Genomic DNA, 8174 nt, shown 5'->3' with positions numbered 1-8174 from the left:
TGAAGCCAAGTCAGGAGCGAAAGGAGATCAGAGCAGCTTGGTGGCGAAGAGCATGGGCCCTTGGACGAGATCAACTGAATGCAAATTCTGCCCCTGCTACTCACAAGCTATTGGACCTCAAACAAATTACTGAATTCTCCAAGACCTCGTTTCCTCACCTATAAAATGGGCATGTTAATAATACCACCCTTGATGTTGTTGTGAACGTAGAAAATGAAATCCTGCATTCAAAGAATTTAATCCAATACTTTATATCCCATAAATGCTCAGTAAACATTAGCTGTGTTATTTATTATAGAGTACACAGGATACAAAATATAAGCGCAATTATATATTAAATATTTGCAATAAGCAAGGCCCTGAGTTAAGTATTCTAAGTACATTACCTCTTTTAATTTTCAGAGCAACTTTGTAAGGCAAGTTCTAGGATAATCCATTTGACAGGTGAGAAAACTGAGACCCAGAGAGGTTAAGTCATGTCTCCAAGGTCCCAGAGCTGCCAAATGTCAGAGTCCAGGCTATCTGACTCCAAGCCTTGAGGTCCCAGCCAAGTCCACAAACTTCATTTCCCAAAACCCAGAATTAGATCACTTGTTGAACATCTGTTGACACTTTCCAGGGGACTTTCAAAACCCCAATCCCTCAGAAGCCCCAAAACCTTTAATATCACCCATTAAAACACCAGGAACATTCACGGCAAAAGACCAATAACTACACGTGGGGTAGAAATTAACATATGTAGAGGACTGTTTCTTCTCCATACAAAAGCTTTTACCCATACACCACATTGGGTGTGAGAGTGAATATGCTGTAAGAAGGTACTTCCTGCAGCTGAAACCAGCAGGGCAAAGAAGATGCTTTCAGTAGGGTAATGTGTACCCCTTACTGTGCTCTGAAGAAGAGGGTCAATTTCTTTGTGGGGAGTAGCAACACAAACCATCCTACCAGCAATAAAATCCACAGTTCCCTTGACAACAAAGCTAACTTTAGCCATATGGGCTCATCCTGTATTTCCCAGGACCCAGGAGTCTTTGGAAGTTTCTTGAGTGGGCTTCCACCTTAGCTTTTGTTTTCTGTCAGATAATACAGTGGTTATGTCTGAAGGTTTTCCCCCAGGATCTCCAGTTCTTTTAGTGGTGGTAACATCAAGCAGTCTCCAGACATTGCAGCTGGGTGGTTGAAATGCTTACTCTGGGAGGGGTGGCCAGTCAGCTGGGGTCACAAAAGCCTTGTAATTAGAATCAGTGTGACTAATTTCCAGGTAGAATGACAGGCTCTTGCAAACTGCTTTTGTAGAAATTATACTCACTGGTGTCCAAGCAGCCCTGAATCACTCTATACTCACAACAGAAACAGCTGGTGTCAGAGAACTCTACAAATATGGCAGATCATCACATGGGGCTTTATCCATGGAGGTGAGCCTCCTCTTGCACTGGAAGCTGGTATGTTGATGATGTTATAGTGGCTCAACTTTCTTGGTGTCTAAGTGGAATGTCAGAGAGCAACCCTATTGGTTGGGTGACCGTGGGTAAGGCTTTCCCTTTTCTGGTTCACCTTTTGTATAATAATAGAGACTGAGCTAGAGGGTCTCCAAAGCCCACCAGCTGCCACTTTGTATGACATAAAGTTATCAGAACATGAATTCAATCATGAGGTAATAAGAGGTAACAACTGAACATTTAGCTGTTTCATCCAACAGCCATATGACGTTGTTATCAGTATATATCAATACTCCCATATTACAGGTGCAGAAATGGAGGCCCAGAATGGTTAAGTGCCTTGCCCAAGATCATGCACAGAGTGGGGATTTTTACCCAGGTAGCATAATCCCAAGGTTTATGCTCTTAACCATTCACAATATTAATGAAAACACTAAGAAACCAACAATGCATACACAGGGTTCCAGATCCTACTTTTCTGGATGTCTCCATTTTTATCCATAAGCAGTGTGTGTGTCAGTTCTCAGGCATCACCTGGAGGATACATATATAACACCTACCTAAGCCCTAGCATGTCAACCCTGGACAGGTCCTGACAGATTAAAAAGGCTGAGGTTTTTAACTCATCATCCTTGGGTGTTCATTAAAGGGTCCATGAGCCCTTTGAAAGTATGTGTAAATATGGGTGTGCATACATAATTCCAAGAAGAGATTTCATAGGTTTTTTTTGTTGTTGTTGTTGTTTTTAGATTTTTGAAGGGGTCTATGAACTTTTAGAGCAATCTTTTGACAGTTGGTAAAACTGAGACCTCAGGTGGGAAATGGACTTGTCCCATTACACACAAGTAGTGACAGAACTGGGTTCAGACCCCAGATCACCTGACCCCAATCCCATTGCTCTTTGACTACATCACATGGAGCTAACTCATCCCTGCAACATGCACCAAGAGTCTTCTAGGATTGAACTGCTGGGTATAATGTGCACAGCTTATAGGGTTTGGGAATGGTTTGGAAAATCATCATGCTTCACATATATCATTGACTTTAACCTTGGGCCTCTGTATCTCGTCATTTCTTTGAAGTTTGTATCATTGATAGTTACCCCTGATCTGCCACTCTGCCCATCTTCTGTGAATGAAAACTTAGCCCACAGTGTTTCGTTCAGATCTGGTCTAGTGTGCCTTTACCTGGCCTCACTCCTGGCTTCCATAGACGCCTAACATGATTAGACATTTGTCCCTCACTGTTTTAGTTGAAATAATCAGTTCAAAATAAAACTGACAACAGCTAACCTACATAAAGAATGTGTTAATCAGTAAACATTCACAGGGGAATAAAATTATCCCAATAAAATTCAAATCAATCAAATATGAACCAGGAAAATTTGACTTAGTAGAAACAAAATTACAATGGAAAATTCACAGTGGCAGAAGCCAAAATTTGACCCAAATAAATGATTGTCAATAAATTACAAGCCATCATTGTAAAATTTCAAATGCAAAAGAATTAACCTCCATAAAATGATTTTGATAAAATAAAAAAGAAGATAGAAAAAGGTAGAAATTGTTTAACTGCTCTGTATTGAACATTTACCTTGGAGTAAAAATGATTGAGTAAGCATTAATTAGGCAAATACTTTCTTGAGAAAAATTCGGCTATTATTGGTGTTCTTAATGTTGTACTTATAAGTGTGAGTCAAAACACCCTCAGCAATAAATCACAGAGGTCAAAATATCTGCCAGACTAAACATAGTTTCAAAATGACAGCTCCAATAAAGGGAGGTCACTTCCTGTGCCTGTGCTTGGTAAGTGATGGAGGCAATCATTTGCAGATGATGCTCTGACAAGGGAGGCAGACTGAGACCATCACTGTCACATGTTCACTTGAACAGCCATGTGTCTAGCCCAGATTACATTCCTCTAAGCATGCCTTAACCCCACAAGTTCAACAAAGAAGTGTTCATTAACTTCTTCGCCCAAACAAGTACTCTTCTGAAACGTCTGTCAACACAATAACAATAATAGCCAACATTTATATAACATGGGCCAGGCACTTTACATGTATTTACACATTTGATCCACACAACAGTCTCGTGAGATAAGTACTATTATCATCTCCATTTGCCAGTGATGAACGTGAAGCACCAAGAGCTTAACAACTTGCCTGAGGTCACACATTTGATAAGCAGTGGAGCTGTTCAGTGGTACCACCATGCATCCCAGACAGGATGTTCAGGTGAACAAGATCTTTCTAGCTTAAGTTCCATAAAATTTATCAAAATTTCAGCTGAGGTTTTATGAAATACTTGCAATATAGATAAGACTTGGACTGGTGCCCTGACACTGCCACTCTCTATCCACAGGACTTTGGGTAACAATTATCTCTTAACCTCTTTGAACTCATTTCTTCACATGTTAAGTGAATAATTATACAATGCAATTACTTCTTGCAGGCAGGAGAAATTAAGAGAAGTCAATGATATAATAAGAGTATAACCTTTAGTACAGTGTTTGAGATATAAGTGCTCAAATCTAAGCTGTGATGGTAAGAATAATAGGTAAGTTTATCAGAGGATTCTAACCTGCCCTGGAGCCCATAGGACTTCTGAAGTCAGGGACTGTCATTATCTTGCTCACTGGATTGTGAGTTTAGCACATAAGAGGTGTTGAATATTGGTTGGTTGGTTGGTTGATTAGTTGGTTGGGTATGTGGGTGGTTGGGTGGTTAGATGCTTGCTTGCTTGCTTGCTTGGCCGTTTGGTTGGTTAATTGGCTGGTTGGATAAATGAATGGATGGATGGATGGAAGGATGGGTGGATGGGTGGGTGGGTGGGTGGGGGGATGGATGGATGGATGGATGGATGGATGGATGGATGGATGGATGGACAGACGGACGGACGAGTGGGTGAATAGATGAATGAATAGATGTATAACCATCTGCCTCCTCTGTCTCAAAGGAGCTAAACTCAGACTTTTCCTCCTAGTGCTTTGCATATATGCATCCAATCTCCCCAAAACAGACTGACAGATACTCAAGGGCAAGGATGAGCTTTATATCCTGCATCCCACAATACCCTGAACTTATGATTTCCCCAAGGAAAGAGAATTGGGATTCTGAAACAATACTCTGGACCACTCAGGCCTCAAAATACCTTAAAGGTACTGCTTATCCCCTGGCTCTTTATTCCATAGAACATTCATCACTGAAGGTATTTCCTGTGGTATTTGGTGCAATACTGATTATATAAGCCAAGGTCCCTGCCCCCTAGATTTTCTATCTCTCTCCTCCTTAAGACAAAGGGAAACATTCAAATGTTCAAAAAAGAAATATTTATCTTGAAGATTCTAAGTTCTGAAAGAGAAAATGTATAACCAGAATTACATAATTATGTAAAGCACTGATTTTTCAGGTCAGACAAAACTGGTTTTGAATCTCTGCAAACGTCCGAAGTACTTTAAACCTTGATTCCGTCACCTGAAAAGGGGAGATAAGGTCACCTTCTTTGGGGATCATTTGGAGGATCAAATCCTATACTGTGGGTGAATTACTTAGCACAATGACCACTACAGCTTCAGTAAAAGACCACGATTATCCCTGGTCAAACTACTATCTGTCTGAAAATTAAGAAAAGACCTACCACATCTATAGCAACTTATTCTAAACAAACAAAAATGATGCTCATTATTCTCAATAAACTTTTGCTGAATACCTGCTATGCATGTAAGCCGCCCTATCACCTGATTTCTCAATCACTCATGAGCAACAAGTAGTTCTATTATAGTTTTCTCAATCACTCATGAGCAATAAGTAGTTATATTATAGTTTTAAAACTTTCTCCCTAAAGGTCAAAACCCAAGCCCAACATTTCATTCCTTTATTTTTTTATTCACCCATTCAACAAATCTTTATTGAGAGCCTGCCATGCATCAGACACTGGGCTGGGCTCTGGAAATACAGAGCCGAGTGGCCCAAATAAGATTCCTGCTTTCATGGAACTCCCAATCTAGGTGGTGCACATAGATTATTTAAAAATAAAAATAAAAACTTAGTCACATAAAGTATACTTTTAAACTATGATAAGCGCTTTGAAGGAAAAGTACAGGGACAAATGAGCACAAGCAAAAGAGAGATGCTAAAGACATGGGGAAAAAGAAAAAAGAGACAAAGTGGCCAGGCGCCATGGCTCACACCTGTTACCCCAGCACTTTGGGAGGTTGAGGTGGGTGGATGATTTGAGCCCAGGAGTTTGAGACTAGCATGGGCAACATGGTGAAAACCCATCTCTATAAAAGCTACCAAAAAACAATTAGCTGGGCGTGGCTGTACATGCCTATAGTCCCAGCTACTCGGGAGGCTGAAGTGGGAGGATCACCTGAGCACCTGAGTCTAGAAGGTCAGGGCTGCAGTGAACCATGGCCACACCACTGCACTCCAGCCTGGGCAGTAGAGTGAGACCCTGCCTAAATGAGAGAGAGAGAGAGAGACAGAGACAGAGAGACAGAGAGAGACAGAGACAGAGAGAAACAGACAGACGGACTTGACACAACTTTGAAAGAAAGAAAACAATGCCACAGGACTTGGAAGAGGATCAGAATATCAGTTTGTATAAGCTCTTAGGCCTTTAAAACAACTGGAAATGAAAATCCTCCAAGTAATCTTTCTGTTTGCTATCCTTTCCACCCACTACAGCCCCAAAGCTACATGTTCTAGAACAGACAAAAGTTTTTTGTTTTGTTTTGTTTTGTTTTATGAATAAGTAGCTTTTTGGTCACCAGGATTATCATGCAGCTGTTATTTCAGCTTAGCCCATGGCAACTCCCCTGAGGAGGAAAGCAGACATAGCCATTGTCACTGCTTGCTGTCTGGTACAATATTCAAAGAATTCAGGGGCATTCCTATGAATGTCTCTATGAAGTAGATATCAGATATATCCCCAGATGAACAAACATCAGAAGTTCTCTATGTGCAAGAAAGTTCAATAACAAAAAAAAGTCACCTTCACATGTATTTGGTCTGGGCAAGGAAGATCAAGTAGTTGAGAATCATACAGATCATGTTTAAATATGGTCCGCTAGATTTGAAAGGGTGAAATAAAAGACAGCAGTGAAGTATCTATTTTCAAAATCCTTTTCATAGATAATGGCAAAATGTGCGACCCTAAATAAAAATACAGTAAAATGAAAGGTTAGGGAAGTAGATAATTAAGCATTTCTGAATACTGAGTGAGTAAAAAAGTGCTACTATCAACATTTATGCATAAGAAATAAAGCAACTCTAATGAACATGGGCTCTTCCCAGGCTATTTGTTTTGCAACACATATTTGGAGGAGAAGGATGTTCCTAATAGCTTTTCCCATGATGTCAAAAGTAGGCTATCCTCTCATGCCCGTGATCTTCCTTCTGCTACCACCACTGGAGCTATGGGTACCATGATGGGTGAGACCCACGAAACTCCACCTGGCTGCTTCCCTTCCTCAGATGTCCATAGTCTCCTATTATTGGTTCTGGAGTCTCTTGCAAGTTTCCCTCATTCACCTTACTCCCAACCTGGAATTTTCTTCGAAACACAACTTATAGATCTTATAATTTGTTTTGACCAATCACTACTATAGGTCAAAGCTTTCTGTTCCTCCTATTTTCCATTTGGGAAATACAGTCTCTCTTTTTTTCTAGGCTAAGTTACCTGACTGTGGTCAACAATAACATCAGTTTTTTTTTTTTCAAGACCTCCTGGAAAGTCAGTTCTTTCCGATCCTGTTCTAAAGTAACCAATTTTGACTGCTTCAGTTACACCAGAATCACTGTGTTGATTTCAGCCCAGTATTTCAGGCTGATGAAACAAGTTTTAATCTAATTCTCCTATTCATGATCATATTAGAGATACCATTTCTCTCAGAGATGTGTCACCTGACAGAAACACAATATAATACAATGGTTTATTTTTCTAGCTCCAGCATCAGAGAGACATGAATTCAAATCTCACCTCAATCACCACTAACTGTGGACTTAGACAAGCCACATCAATTCTCTAAACCTCAGTGGAGATAAAAATAATAGTAACTACACCAAAATGTTGTTTGATTACATGAGAGTCATGACAAAGATTTCGCATAGGACTTAATGCATAACACACATTCAACCTCAACTATTATTTTTATTTTGAGAGGTACACATTCTGTGGTCTCAAAAAGAAGTAAGATATCCATCAAATAATACATAGAAAAGAACGAAGGCTGGAGCCCTCCCGCACTTTTTTAGAGACCTCCCCCCAGGTCAGTACTTTTCAAACTACAGGTTAATGAATGAGAAATTCATTTGGTGAGTCATAAACTTGATAGTTTTTAACTAGAACAGAATGTTAATGAATAGAATAGAATAAAATGAATAGAACAGAAAAATGAATAGAATCGAACAGAACAGAATGTATCAGTGCATTTCTCTATATTGCTGCATATGCAAACATATGCACACGAGGATATAACATAAAATGCATTTCTTACTGTGGGCCACAACAACAACATAACAACCAAAAAGGATTTGAAAGCCACTACCCTCGTCTGATTCAGAACTATTAATATTAAACACATTCTTTACCAATGATATACTATTTAGGAAGGCATCACTGCCCCCTACTGGAACTCTTGGATTTCTCACAGAAAAGGACAGCAATCGATTAGCCTGTCTTTTCATTATCCATGTGACCTCAACCATCCTCTCACTTACCCTGTCTGGAA

This window comes from Piliocolobus tephrosceles, chromosome 4 (genome assembly GCF_002776525.5).
Source record: "Piliocolobus tephrosceles isolate RC106 chromosome 4, ASM277652v3, whole genome shotgun sequence".
NCBI lineage: Eukaryota > Metazoa > Chordata > Mammalia > Primates > Cercopithecidae > Piliocolobus > Piliocolobus tephrosceles.
The sequence above is the reverse complement of the archived record's forward strand: the minus strand, read 5'-3'. Positions refer to the sequence as shown.